This window comes from Chroicocephalus ridibundus, chromosome Z, assembly GCF_963924245.1.
Source record: "Chroicocephalus ridibundus chromosome Z, bChrRid1.1, whole genome shotgun sequence".
Lineage (NCBI taxonomy): Eukaryota > Metazoa > Chordata > Aves > Charadriiformes > Laridae > Chroicocephalus > Chroicocephalus ridibundus.
Genome location: NC_086316.1, coordinates 27,680,963 through 27,695,568, shown reverse-complemented (window position 1 = coordinate 27,695,568; position 14,606 = coordinate 27,680,963).

Here is a 14,606-nt window from a genome sequence, read left to right as displayed (position 1 = left end):
TTATTAAACAAGACACATTCAAATGCTATTTTGAGCATTGCAATTGCTGGACTGCAAGAAAGTAGAGAATGTGAAGAGGACCATTCACCTCACTGGACAAACAGGAAGAAGAAATGCACTAGGATGCATATGGATTATGATAGCATTGCAGCATGATTTCAAAATGCACATCTGGTTCTTCAGTTTATTATTGATGTCAGTCCGCATTTTAGCATTCAAGAGAACCTTTCCAGTATGCCTGCCTAAAGGATAGATAGCCGTTGATCTAGTAAGAGGTGAAACTCCCTTTTGTTTTCTTGGATGACTCAACATCTATCTTTCAGTATAAGGTGTCTCCAGCTACTGAACCATTCATTTTATGCCAAGACAAGTACATTAACTAAGATACTTTTTACAAATATCGGTTCAGAAGAAATGCTTTTAGCTCATTATTAGCTTTTCACTGACAGTAGACCTGGCAATAGCCACCCTGAGTGGTAATTTTTCTTCTAAAGATATAAGACAATTCAGCACAAAGATAGGATGGAGCTTTTTCTCTCCTGCTCTACAAAATTCTGTACCTCGCCCTCTGTTTATATTTTCATAGTGTAGGAAGGTTGTTACAGGCAGTACTAAGGTCATTACTAATGCACCAAATCACCCACTGTCAGAAAGTATATGGCTACTCAATGAAGCTAACAAGAAAATTCAAAAATGTTCATGATCCTCACACTGACTCTCTGGCGTGCACTCCTGCCTTTACCTCAGCCCATCCTTATCCCTGGGGATATACCTGATTCACTGGGCTGGAGCTGCCCTCAGCCGACCCTCTGGCCTGCCCTTCTCCATGGCTGATTCGTGGGGAGATGCTACTGGTCCCACTGCCCTTGCAGCTTTGCAAACCAATGCAAATGCAATCACCAACACATCAAATATGCTAACAATTTATGTACTGGTGTTTATTTTATTTATAAGCCTTTCTACATGTGCTCTTTGGCACATGACCTACTAAATTCTTCCAAGTATTAATCCATTCATCCATTAATCAATCCAACCATTTACAAGATGTGGATAGAGAAGCAAAATTGGTCTAGAACCACAAACAGAGCTGAGGGCCTATATTTCAAATCTGTGTCCTCAAAATGGAGATACTGCTACTCTTGTATCTTTGAAGGCCTGAACTTTCCCACACATCTGTGTTTTCACCCACTAATATTCACCTAAATGTTTCCAATTGGCCACCATATAAGCCTACTTTCTGACAGGGTTAGGGAGTCCTGTACCTAAGCCCTACCAGAAATCAAAATGTGCCATTTTCCCAGACTCCTGCAAAGCCAATCTAATAATCTCTGATCCCCTAAAATATGTCTGAAAGGTCTGGACAGCTCATATCTGCATAGCCCACAGTCAGGCAGGGTGACAGCGATGCCATACCTGTCCTCCACCCAGGATTGAAGGGCACCTGTAGTATAAATTCCAGCTATCCTTAAAGGAACCTGAATGAAAATGTCCCAGCTCCCAAGATAACGTCCTAATTACTCAGTTATCATGTATTTTTGCATGAGTCTTTCTTAAATCTCTCCTCATTTGGCTAATTCCCCTGCATGAATACAAAAAAGTCTTTGGGCTCTGAACAATATTAAAAATTGAGGATAACAAATTGAACAAATTCCCCTTGTGGAATTCACACAAAGTGATTTGTGTACAGCATCTCAGAAAAAGCTGTAACTTTTTAAAAATAAAATAAGATCCTCTGAATACCATAACTGAAAATTATTTCCGTGGACTTTATTTTCAGCTGCTGGTTGAAGCAGTCATCTCATATTTATGAAACTATTCATGGGTGCTTTCATTCAAGGTAGCCTTCATCTTTCATTTGCTTAAATGCCTTTTCTCATCTGCAGTGAAGGAGATGAAACTAGTCTCCCTTTCTCCATTTTGTCTCATTTGAAGTAATTCTTCAGTCTTCCAGATCACCCTCCAAAAGCAATTCCAAGGGTAGCAGATGACACCTGTGATATCAGGGTCAATTTCTTGTGCTTGGTTTATTTGGAGATATTTCCTCTAAGGCAATTATTTTCTTAAATGAAGTAAACTGTATTTCTTCCTTATTAGGCCCTCAATTCCAGACACTGTATATATGCTACATGGGGAAAAGATTCCATAAAAGAGCTCTTACATGTATTTTACATCACTGAGACCCTTTCTTCATAGTGATGGCTTCTGGTTTTATAGATAGTGACAAAGGGACTTCTGAATTGCTGGAGCACTAAGAATTATGCTTTTTGTGTTTTTTTTTGTTTTCTTTTTTTTTTTTTAAAATAAGGAATATGAATAATTCCTCCTTCCCCTACCCCATGCAGGTTTTGTAGGTTTTGTGTTGTCTTCATCATGTGATTTGATGTTGACCCTACTAAAGTGTTTTAGCTCCTTTGAAACACAATCTAAGAAAAATAAAGCCTAGGGTATTGGCTCGGTAGAAGTTCATTGTTTGCAAATTGAAATTCAGAAGTCACTCTCCTACACAGAACATTATGTTCTCATTTATTGCTGAAAAGTAACAAAAATGAGGTATTTTTGGTTAAGATAGCATGTTTCTGTTATTAGCTAGTGTTGCTTTACATCTAGTATTGAAGAAAAAATATTATATTGTTATAATAAAGTAATAATTAGCCTGATACGAAGCTGATGAAAGTGGTTTGTACACCCATTAAAAAATTACTGCGTTATCCTACATAGCTATACCCTGCTCAAAAATGAACATCTAAATTAAGAAAAAGCGTACTGAATATGTCCTCAGAAGACAGGCTTCTGTATCTTATTGCACCTCAAGTTGTTCCAGTCCATGAAACAGATAATCTGTTCCGATTTAATAAGAAAAATTTAATTACACTTCTTGATTTCTACATACATAAGCTACTGCTTTACTACATTTTTTACAGTACTACTGACTGGAGACTTACCTGGTGAAATGAATAGGTATTAATTGGTCCCTAGTTAGTCTCCATCTAATTTCATTGTCAACAGACTTAAGATTCCCTGTTTGCCTCAGTGACATACGGTGCAGTAAAGAGGCTACTGCAGACACAATCGTGCCTGCATTTATCAGGGTACTTGATAGTTTTGTTAATTGGTAATGAAAAATATTCTATCTCTTTAAACAGATGTGAGGGTCTGTAAGTGTATATAAATGCTTACTTAGTAAATGAACCAGATTTATTTTATCCATATTTATTTTAAAAATACTTATTTTTATATTTAGCTATTTACCTCTAGGGAAGCAGTCTGAGTAATTTGGCATGCCAATATAAAAATACTTAAAATTTACTTATTAACCTGTTCCTGACAGAAAACAGTCTTCAAAATTGGTCATCTTTCCTGTTATCTGCAACATATTCAAACTTTTTAGTAGACAGATGAAGTGTTCCTGGAACAAAAAAATCTGAATGTAGGAATGCAGAGTAGGTTGTCAAACCAGCTAACAGCTCAATAATTTTCCAGCTCAATTTTTATGTGGCCAACAGATTTTGATTCCTTCTCTAATTTAGTGTTTTACGTCAGTTTTGATTATCTTTATTTCTATCTTTAGACTATTATTAAGAAGAAAAGGGATTTCTGTTAGAGATCTAATCTTGTTACGTTGATCAAAGCAGATTTTTTTCTTATGCTCCTTCTGCCTTCCAGTCATAGGTATTTCAGGTTTACCTTAAGAATTTGCCATTACCATTATACAATTTACCAAATTTTTTTTACCTTTTTTTGATGTAATAAATGCATATCCACCCATTGTCACTATCATTTCATGTGCAAATATGTATAAAACCTTAATTCATTGAATTTATCTTTCCTCTTTTACTGAACACTTTATAGAGCTTAGCAATGCTTTGTATTGCTTTTCAGTAACGCCAGGGTCAAAATGGTGCTTGAGAGGCCATTTTTCTACATGACCTCTGTTGTTAAATCAAAATACTGAAGCTGCTAAGCAGTCTTCACACAGTACCAAATAGTTAAAATCAAGAAATGCAGACATACAGGGTGCTCATAAGTACACCTCCCTTTCTGGATGGATTAACTCTAACTATACTCAAACAAATTTTTGGCCAGCTTGCGACTGCATAATATCTTCCAAGTTTATACAGCTTCATATTATTAGAAAGTTGCATTATTACAATGAATGTTTTTACATGCAGTAAAGAAATGGCTTCAACAAAATAAAGCAGCTCACTTGTACTTCACACAGGGTATTGCACACTTTTCATGCCAATGTACTGAATTCCCAACACGCTGCTGGTTTGGTCTATTGATCAACTATTTGATTTTATTTTACACAGATATATAAAGGCTACCTTCACAGACTTTTCAGTCCGTCTCCCTTCACTTATCAACAGTTAGCTTGAAAGCATGGAAAAGGCTATAAGGTATGCTCCAGAACACAGCACATTACAACACCCCATCTTGCTGGCATACTAATGAAAGAGTCAGTACTTAAAGGATTTCACCACACTAGCCAAATCCAGGAAGACAGTATGGTGCCAGCTCATATGTAAAAGGCAAGTAAGGCATGGTAAACGAAAAGTCTCTCTAAAGACAACCACTTATAAAGGTAAAAGGTATAAAGAGAAATAAGCTAAATATTTATAAAAGGTTTATTGGCTCTTCTAACTTAATTAAAAAATACACTTTTCACATAGACTCCAGAATTATTTGGAAGAAAATTGTTAATATTTGATAGTTTACTTATTTAGGTAATCTAGCTTCTTCTCTGATGATAGCTTCCGAGTTCAAAGCTTGTGCATAAGACAAACTACCTAATAATTTGTTAGAGAAAATAACTGAAGGCTATAATAATGCCGAGTGACCAAAATGCTGCTTGAAACTTAACAGAGAGATTGAAAATGCTCTTATTTCAACAGTCTCCTCAGTAGACCTATAAATTCAAACTTAAAGTTCATCACAGACATTCTTCATGTGCTTGAAAAGACATGTCCACACACAGCTACATGCCTTCAACTCTACAGTGGTTCTCAGTTCAATAAAATACAGAGTCTTGCAAGATCACAGTGTAGACAATACCTGAGTACTTAATTTTCCATTTATTCTTTGGAAATATCAGTTGCAATAGTACAGTATTTCTGGCTGTTCTATAGCTCTGAAACTCTCCATAAGCCACTGAACGACTTCTGCTTTGACCTTAATTCAGCTTCCTATTTTTAGCTTCTCTGACTTCATCTGCAGATAAAAGCAAAATTCTTGTTTCTTGGAGAGCTCCATCTTTAATCTTTTCTTCTCTTTTTCTTTAAATCGTGAAATTATATCTCTTCTTCCAAATTACAGCAATAGTTTGTTGTCTATGAAATGGAAATCATGAACACACAAAAGCACTGATCGAGAATGAATGTGTTGTTTTGATTTCAATTTAGATAAACTGCTAATATCTCAACAAAGCACAGATACTGAATTAATTACTTTCAAGACCCGTTGAACCTGAATGGATCCCAGAAAATATTTGGATTTAGATCAAAACATGCATTTCTCTAACAATGTTATTCCATGAAAATATTTCAGTGATCTCTGTATTCTTCCTGTGAAAATAGACGTATTATATAAATATTATAATCCCATCATTCACATTACAGGTTTTGAAAACTTGCTTCATAATACCTTAATACTATGGGTAACTTAAATTTTGGCTTAATATTAGGTACCATTACTCGATGTTTTCAATATAATTTTACTTCCTATGTACACTAACCATGCAGTTTTATTTGAATTATATTCAAGTAAGTGAATTGAAAAGACTTACACTTTGGAGATATCAAATAGTATCTGGTACAGTATTTAAGAGAAATTCCTTGTGTTTCAATCTATCCTCAAGCTCGCGAAACAATCTTGTTCTCAATCCAATTTTTTATGTTGCCCACTTTGATCAAATTGTAACTTGTCTGACATTCTGATGATTGAGAATAAGCTGTCTCTGATATGTCCATTTTGAGCTGCCCTCAAAAAAAAGTGGAAGGTGAACAAATTAAAATTGTCGTTTGCTGTTCCGTAAATTAGAACAATTACTAATTTTTGACTTAAAGATATAGACTGAACACTATTCTGCATGTGGACTGAATGTAGGATTTCAGTGAGAGGCTCTCAGAGGAAATTTATCTGTTAAAATGAATCTGAAATTGCATTTAAGACTGTTAATTAAAAAGAGATTAGAAAAATTAAGCCCTCAGAAAACACTCAGAATTCAGTCTTAAGAAATTACCAGTATCCACTGTTAAGTTGAGGTCATGCCCAAGAAAAAACAGAGTTTGATTGTCTGGAGTGACAGACACAGTTCTCAGAGCATGTGCTCTGAGCAGACCTTAACTCAGACAGTCCAGTCGCACCACGTATAAACCTAGATTTATATAAAGTTTTCTTTTGCGCTTTTGAAAACATATCCTGCAGCTCTTTTCTCCATCTCTCACATAAGTGAATGAGAAGCAGAAACAAAAGCATTTTTTTTTTCATACTCAGATACTTTACGTTGCTAAAAAGCAACAAAAAAATTGCAGCAGAGAATTACTTCATCTGGTCTTTGCAATAGTATGACTTATTAGCTTTAACTTTCAAAAGTGACCTCCACTTAACAACTGTTCTCCGTGAACAGCATAAAGCCAATGGTCCTGCACCAGTATGGAGAAACATAGCAATTCATCATTACCTGCTTTTCACTGTTCTCTCTAGTCAGAAAATGTGCAATACCTCAGTTCCATTCTTACAGGTTTTTATTTCCAAGGGGGTGTTTGTTATTGTTCTTTTAAAAATACAAGCAAGTAGCATACAGATTTTTTATTATTATTACTTTTTATTTTATTTAACCGTCATTGACCACCTGAAAGGGAGCATTTCTAAAGCATTTGATTTTGCTGGGCACTTATCATATAAACAGCAGATAACACAGCTGTGTAGAAACCAAGCTTTTCTCCCCTTCAGCTGTGGAGCACCATAAGAATGCCAGATGACCTATTTACAAATTTAATTGATGTATTTTCATGAATAGATGGTAATGGTAATTATAATACTGCTTGCATAATAAAGACATTTTAAAAAAGATATTCATGCCAAATCAACAGGAATTTAATCAGATAATATAAACAAACCATTCAGCATACCATTTATTAGTCACAATATTCTGTGAAATGGTACTTGGTGCTTTAGGAAACATTAAAAAACACATTTGGAAAAGAATAAACTTCATTAAAATATTATTAGATATAGTATTTAATGCCAAGGGAAGTTAACTTTTAGATCAATGTCCATTACAAGTAGATGGACTGGGTACTGACTGCAGGAAAATCCTACACTAATAAAAAACCCTTCACTTCTGTCAAGGGTCTAAAAAGTATTTCTGCTGAAGTCCACCTTTGCACACTTTTGTAAGAAGGAGGTACTGAAAAATGGGTCTTCTGAGAAATCTCTGTATTGCTATATGGTAAACATAGACTTTCCTATATGCAGTGTGTACAGGGAATTTTATTTGTATTTTCAAAGAATACCGTCTGTATTCCTCGTTTCCAAAAAGAAAGTCCCAACTGCTCTGTTCCTTGCTACCTGTGAATGTATAGTGCATAGCTCTTAAATCCAATTAATTTCAAAAGACAAGTATACAAAACCTTGAAATAAGGATTACACTTAGAAGGAAGTCTGAATGGATGCAGAGGGATACAACCTAACTACCTATTGAGCAGTAATTTTTATTTGTACTTTCTGCTACTATTTTGTTCAGAATTCCACCTGTTCTTTTTCACATCAACATACAGTAACAGTAATCCCCATATGGGTAAAATTGTAATAATATATGACCTGTCATTTAAAAAAGAATCTATAGCTCAGCTGGTGCAGTGTCTGAGAAAGTCCGTGGATTAGTTTAAGAAATCTGTGCTGTGTACCTCTTGAACATACCATTTTATGTACATACTACATTCCATCTATAACAGAAGGAAGCAGAAGCTTCAGATCACAAATTCTAGAAGAAAGAGAAGGAATTAGGACATTTGCTCACATGTATGTCTCAGCATTAGAAAATTAGATTAGAAAATAATAGTTTCTCTTATTTAGCAATAGTTTAGCACTGACATGCAAAAATAAATTTCAATTCTGAGATTACAGAAGTGCTAGTTGTTGCTTTTAAGGCCCAGTATTATGCCAGGACAATAAAATGCTATGAATTTGGATCTGTCTCAGAAACGTCAATTCCTTACAGAGCCTGTAAATGCATATCATGGCCCATTTCAACCTCAGCTTCGTAGGGCCAGCTCCCACCACTCCATAAATGCTGCAGGGAGAGGAACTGTAATTGCCACTCTCTCAAAGGAATTTGTGCAAAGAAAGAAAACTGACTGCCTTTCTCTTCACAGGAGGTACAGGCAAGTCATAATTCTGTCCCATTTTCTGTTAGGAAAATTTGCACCATTCCCCTTGCACAGGCACAGTGTTCTTTAATAAATATGCACAAATGCAAGTTCAAATTATGACATATCTTGATGTGGAAATGCAGCCACACTTTCCTACATAAGCAAATCTGAGGGTAGCTCTTTCCAAGAAGTTCAGGAAATTGTTGCTTTGTAGATAGAAGACTACCATCTTCAGGTGGTGTGACAGATGGCCCCACTCTGACTGAGTGAACAGCACTTTCGTTCAGGCATCATGGACAAGGAGTCCAGGAGAGCTGGCTGAAATCAGCCCTGCTGAGGAAACCATGAGAATTGTGGTAGGCCATATCTTCTCAGGAATGAAGGGATTTAGACCATGTCTTATCAGGAACTAACAGTACCAGCCTGAACTGTGACTAGACAAAACTAAAACTCTACAAAACTACAGCGGCGCACTTGCACATACACCAAAGAGGAGTTTGACTACAAGTCAATCACTTTATGCTATAAGAATTTGAGTCCCCCCTGAGTCCACTGAGCTCTCCTGTACAGCAGCAGGTTGTGTGGTGGTCATCTCCCCTCTGAGCAGGGATGCCTCTGAAGGTTACTCCTCGAGGCTGAGACCCCTTACCCAGCATCTGATACCTATAAGGAGGTAAGCAACATTCTACATCAGGCCTAAAAGTATATTATATGCTACTGACATTTATATATCCAGCTATAGCCTAATTATTAGAAATGTAGTTAAGTAGTAGAGTGTTTGACTGCCACCTATTTATTGCTTAGTTATTGTTAAATCATTGTTATATCACTGTTTAATTACTATTCATTTATTGCTTAGTCACCATGAATTATAATTTATCATTATTCAATCATCGAATAATTGTCATATGATCATTGTTTACCAATTAATAAAACCTCTTAGTTAACCCCATAACAATGACTTTTAATAATTCACCTGTGACGGATAGTATCAATAACTTTCCCAAGGAGGGAAATGGAAAATAAGGTGCTTAGTACTTCAATTCCTGAGCTACCCTGGTCACCAGGACACTCTCTTCTGAGTCTGTACAAGGCCATGGACTACTGTTCTCAGAAAGATGCAAACTGTCCCCGATGCAACTATAAACTAATTATGAATGAGTTTTTATTGAAATGTCTAAAGACAGAACAAAATGAAAGGCCAGTGAGGACAAAGCACTTTCTTCACACCATGATTTGGTTAAAAAGCATTTTCCGGTATACAGTTCACCCTACATTTCCAAAGGGTGATTCAGAGATCTTTTGAATGTTTTGAAATTAACTGTAACAGAAAGAAACAGGAGAATTGTAGGGTAAGTGATGATGATGATGATAATGATTACTACTACGACTATTACTACTGCTGCTGCTGCTGCTGCCGCTGCTATTTATTATTATTATTATTGTTCTTTAAGTAACTTAACAACTTATTAAGCCTGCCACTTTAAAAACCATTTGGTGCAAAAAGACATGGAAGTGGCAACAGTTTATAATACGGCAATGTTTTTCAATATAGGAAAAAATTCAGCGTATCTTTTCAGAGATGTAGCACATACATCAAAAGCTATTCTAGCTTATTCTTCAAATGCCAGCAGTGAATTAAAAGTTCAAAATCTATAGCTTTAGTTTTATGTTTTACTCATCTTTTACTCCATTTTTTTTGGAACCAGACTTAAGTGGGCTTATGAACGTCACTAGTAATATCTAAGATCATTGTCCTCCTAAACTGAAAGTGAAATCCAAAATTTGTGACCAGAATATGGCATAAGAAAGTGGATACAAGTATAGATCAGGTAATAGTCACCAAATTTAAAGCGATGCAGAGCTTTCTCAAAAATCTTTTCCAGTTCTTTAGTAGTAACAGAAAGATCTATTCACTAGTTTTCTGGTTTTGAAAACTTTATATAAAATCACTGCTACAAACTGCTTCTGAAAATGACCCAACAGATATTCAGAATACTGAGAACAAATAAATTTTACGTTGTGCTAGTATATTAATTCCCTTTTTCTTTCATAGTCATAACTGTTTTCCAGATTGTTATATTATATAGTGTATTTGGCTAGTGATATTAATGAATTATTATACTTTCAAATGCCTCCATTTATTTTACAAGAAAAATTTCGCTTATGATTCTCATCCTCAACAAGGATGACAAAGACTGTTTTCTAACCTTGAGTCAAATATTAAGGTCTAAAGATATACTTTAGCTACTGCTCTGGCCAACAGACTGAAGACAGAGATAGAGATCTGCAGAGCTAAGGGAATAAAGTAGTACAGTTTGCGCTATGTAGATTCTCTAATCCAGATTCTGTAGATGAAAAACAATCACATCCAAGGTGAACTGAGCACAGATGAAGGACTTGAACATTTACAAATGTGTTACAGCTGCACATATGCTGTGTTGTGCATGACAGAGAATGAGCTTGGGGAAAAAAACAGTAAAAGTTTTCAAGAGGAAATGGGTAATTTTCTGAAAAATTATGGCATGACCCAAGCAATATCATATTTTTTTTTTATTTGCTTCTCTTTGTTAAATATTTGCTAAGTGTGCTAAGTGCACAACACTTAGCAGTGAGTGAACTCACTGACAAAGCAGTGAGTGAAACCAATGTCAAGAACAATAACATGGAAGTGGTTGTAGATTGCAAAGACAGCTGTCTGTTGTGAGGGAAGATTTACAGTAGTGAGGATGAAACAAATCTCAGCTCTTTAAGATGTCACCCACCATAAAGTTGCAGGCATTCCATAGGCATCTGATTATAGCATCTTGGCAGTGGGGGGAGAGGGGAAGGGGTACAGATCAAAGCAGATAAAAAACAAGATTATAATAGGAGCTGGACCATTATTAGGTAAAGTGCTTTTTGACCTAATACTTTTTACGTTTCAATAATATGTGCATGGCTAACAAAAGGTTCAGTCCTAAAGTATTTACATAGGTTTAATTACACTAGACTTAAACGCAGTTAGCTGTTTGGGACTTGGCCCCCTGCCATTTGGTCATCAGCACATTGTGGTGTCCTACCGAAAAACGCTTCTGGTAGCCTGAAAAAGGCAGAGTTGTGTAAGCAATACCCCCACCTAGCGATGAAACCGTAACCTAACTGGAACTGCGCTTGGTCCCCTGCGTGAGACAAAACCAGGAGCACCTTCTGCTCTGCGATGGGAGCAACAGCTCATTCAGCTTCGACAATCTGCAAATATAAAGTGCATGTGCTGTATGTATAAGGCTTTCAAGTATGTTCTTTCACTCGGCTAAAAATATATGGTCATCAAAATTCACATATTACAGCTCTAAGCAGAAAGTTGCCAAAATATGCCAAAAAGTTGAGAAGTTATAAATGTTGAGTTTTAAATATACCCACTGAGAGATATGAGGTCATCTCAGAATAGGTAAACAATAAAACTCCAGGATAATACCTTTGTTTTATTGCACTAGCCTACCCTTGAATATAATGCCTTCAAGCAATATTTTGTCATTTTTATTGCAAAACAATCTTAAAATCACTTCTTGATCTTAACTTTGGACTTGTCAGCTTTTGCAAGCAAACTAGTCTTGAACACATACACAATCACTGACGATTAAGTAGTGATGCAGCATTTATCAAAATAAGTCCCATTTTTCATGGTTTTAGCAAGCCTATTAACTTAAAAAATAATGCAGAAATTGTCAGTTTCCAAGGACAGCTTCAATAATATTTAATTTAATCCATGAGAAGATGATACAATTGAGTCAGATTTTTTTGAAAAGTGCTACTTCAGAATATTGTGAATTTGGTAATTCCAAAAATTGCAATCCATTGACCTCTTGAGTGTTTCTCCTATCACTAAGCCTACCCAGAGGCTAACTATATATTTAGCTACAGACTATGACCTACATGAAACCCCAAATATTGTTTCTGTTTAGATTGATCCAATGCTGCACTATGAAACCACATCTATTACTTCTATGAAATCTGATTCTAGGGCTTTCTTCCTTGTTCTTGTCTAGAAGAGCCCCATTTTATCAGCTAAGATGGGTACAGTAAGTATCCATAGCCAGATCATTTTTGGGGTATCTATTGTCCTGAGAGAGGGGGGAAACTGCTAGGTAGTCTTTATTTCTGTTTTTCATATAATATTTGAATATATATATATATGTGTGTGTGTCTATGTGTAGTCCCTCAGGCTTACTGAATGCCTTAGGGCTTACTGAATGTTTCCATTCTCTGTTGGCGTTCTACTCTCTGGTGATCCATATTTTAAAATTAATTAGACTGTGAAATAAGGCATCTTCTATTTCTGAGGTAAAAATGCAAAACTTGCTTTCCTCATATAATTTGTATAATATGGAAATATGTCTGACAGCTTCTGCTCCCCTAGCACTGCCAGGCAACCCAAGTAATTTTCTCCTCAGCTTCCATTGCATGAGTGGATTTTATCATGGATTTGTTGGGGCATGGATAGGGAAACTGTACATTTTCCCCAACTCTTCAAATAGAATAAAATATATGTATTATAAAATCAGATAACAGCCACAGATATGTCCTCAGTGGCTTAAACCAGATATGGCTTAATCAGCTACAGTCTTCCAGGTAACTGTACTCTCATAGGTGAGGAAATCTAACTTCAGACAGCTGCACTTCTGAGAGCTGTGAACTGCACAGTGGAATAATCATCATTCCATAATATTGACTAGAACACACTTTGTAAGTTGTCCTATCTCCATAAACCAACACATAAGCAAATAAGAAAAGATAAAGAACATTGCATGAAAATACTGATACTTTTATCAAATGTAATTTAGATGACATTATTCTTCACAGTGAATTATAAGATCTATTTTATTAATGCACTGTAGACGTGGTACATTGTTTGATACTGTGTTTTTCTAATCATTATTCTAAGGCAAGGCTAGTAATGTGACAGTACACTTGAAGAACAGTGAAGTTTTTAATGCTTTTCCGGCTACCAACTAGCAAGGTTCTATATCTTAGATACAATTATGTTATTTATTGTTACTTGGTGGTCTAAAATAATTAATCAGACAATGACTACACTTAATATCTCAATTGAATTTCAGTTTGTTCCACAAATTTCAGGCAGAAGCCTGCTTCCTCCTGCCTCTGCCTCTGCTCCTTTCCAAAATATAACATATCTGTTGCAGACTTCCCGGAAATCTGCCAATTTCAGACTACTTTGAACTGAGGATGAGAGAAAAAGCTTTCATGGGTAATGTCCTGCAAACCACCATGTCTCTTATATATCAGTTGGTAGCATCTGTGGCAGAGAAGAGATTTAATTCCTGATAGGACATTTAGGACTTTATGGGTCATAACAAACATCTTAAATTCCACCTGGAGACCATGAGGCAGTTACTATAAATACCATAGACGTACATCAACACTCCCAGTAAAATACCCTCTCAATACTAAGTGACTATTATGTACCGCATCTTTGTCAGCTCCTAAGAGATTCTAAGGTAAAACGCCATGAAGAGCATGCTTTTACAATCTAAGAAAATTACTCCCCCTCCCCTCAAAAAAAAGAACAACAAAAAAGTCTAAAGAACATAACATAAAGTAGCATAAATCTGTCTCAAAAAAAATCCTAAAGAGACAAAGAGACAAATCTGAGAGACAAGTGCCAAAAATGCTCACTTCCATAATAGGATCTTCAGATAAAGATGGAGAATTTACGCTGCCACTGATGAATATTTATGTGGGCTGACAAATGCCTCCCTCTTTGGTAAGTGAATACGCACCCACTATTGTCCAAGTTTCATCTAGGATGTGTCTTCTCCCACCTTATGTGGCTTGTGAGTTGTATCGCTTTCAGACAGAGTCAAGGCAGATGATAGTTCTGCATCACTGGAGCAAAGAAAATGTGCTTATGTTGTCTGTTGTTAAATACCCTGTGGCAGCTGATATGGATAGATGTTTGTTATCCGAATCTTAAGACAGGGTGCTGCCATCTAAAAACTACTGGATGCTCCCTGTGTTGGATCGTTTTTGTCTTTATTTCTTTATTCCAAAAATTTTCGGTTTAAGTCCTTATGACTCATTCGAGACACTTATGACTGTTCTGAAATGTAGTTGCCTTATTTTGGGTCTTTATGATCACTTTATGATCCTATTGTACCAACACTTGCCTCATTGGTCACTGATCAGTACGTATGAACATGGAGGAACAAATGGAGGCAAAATCTTTGGATGAAG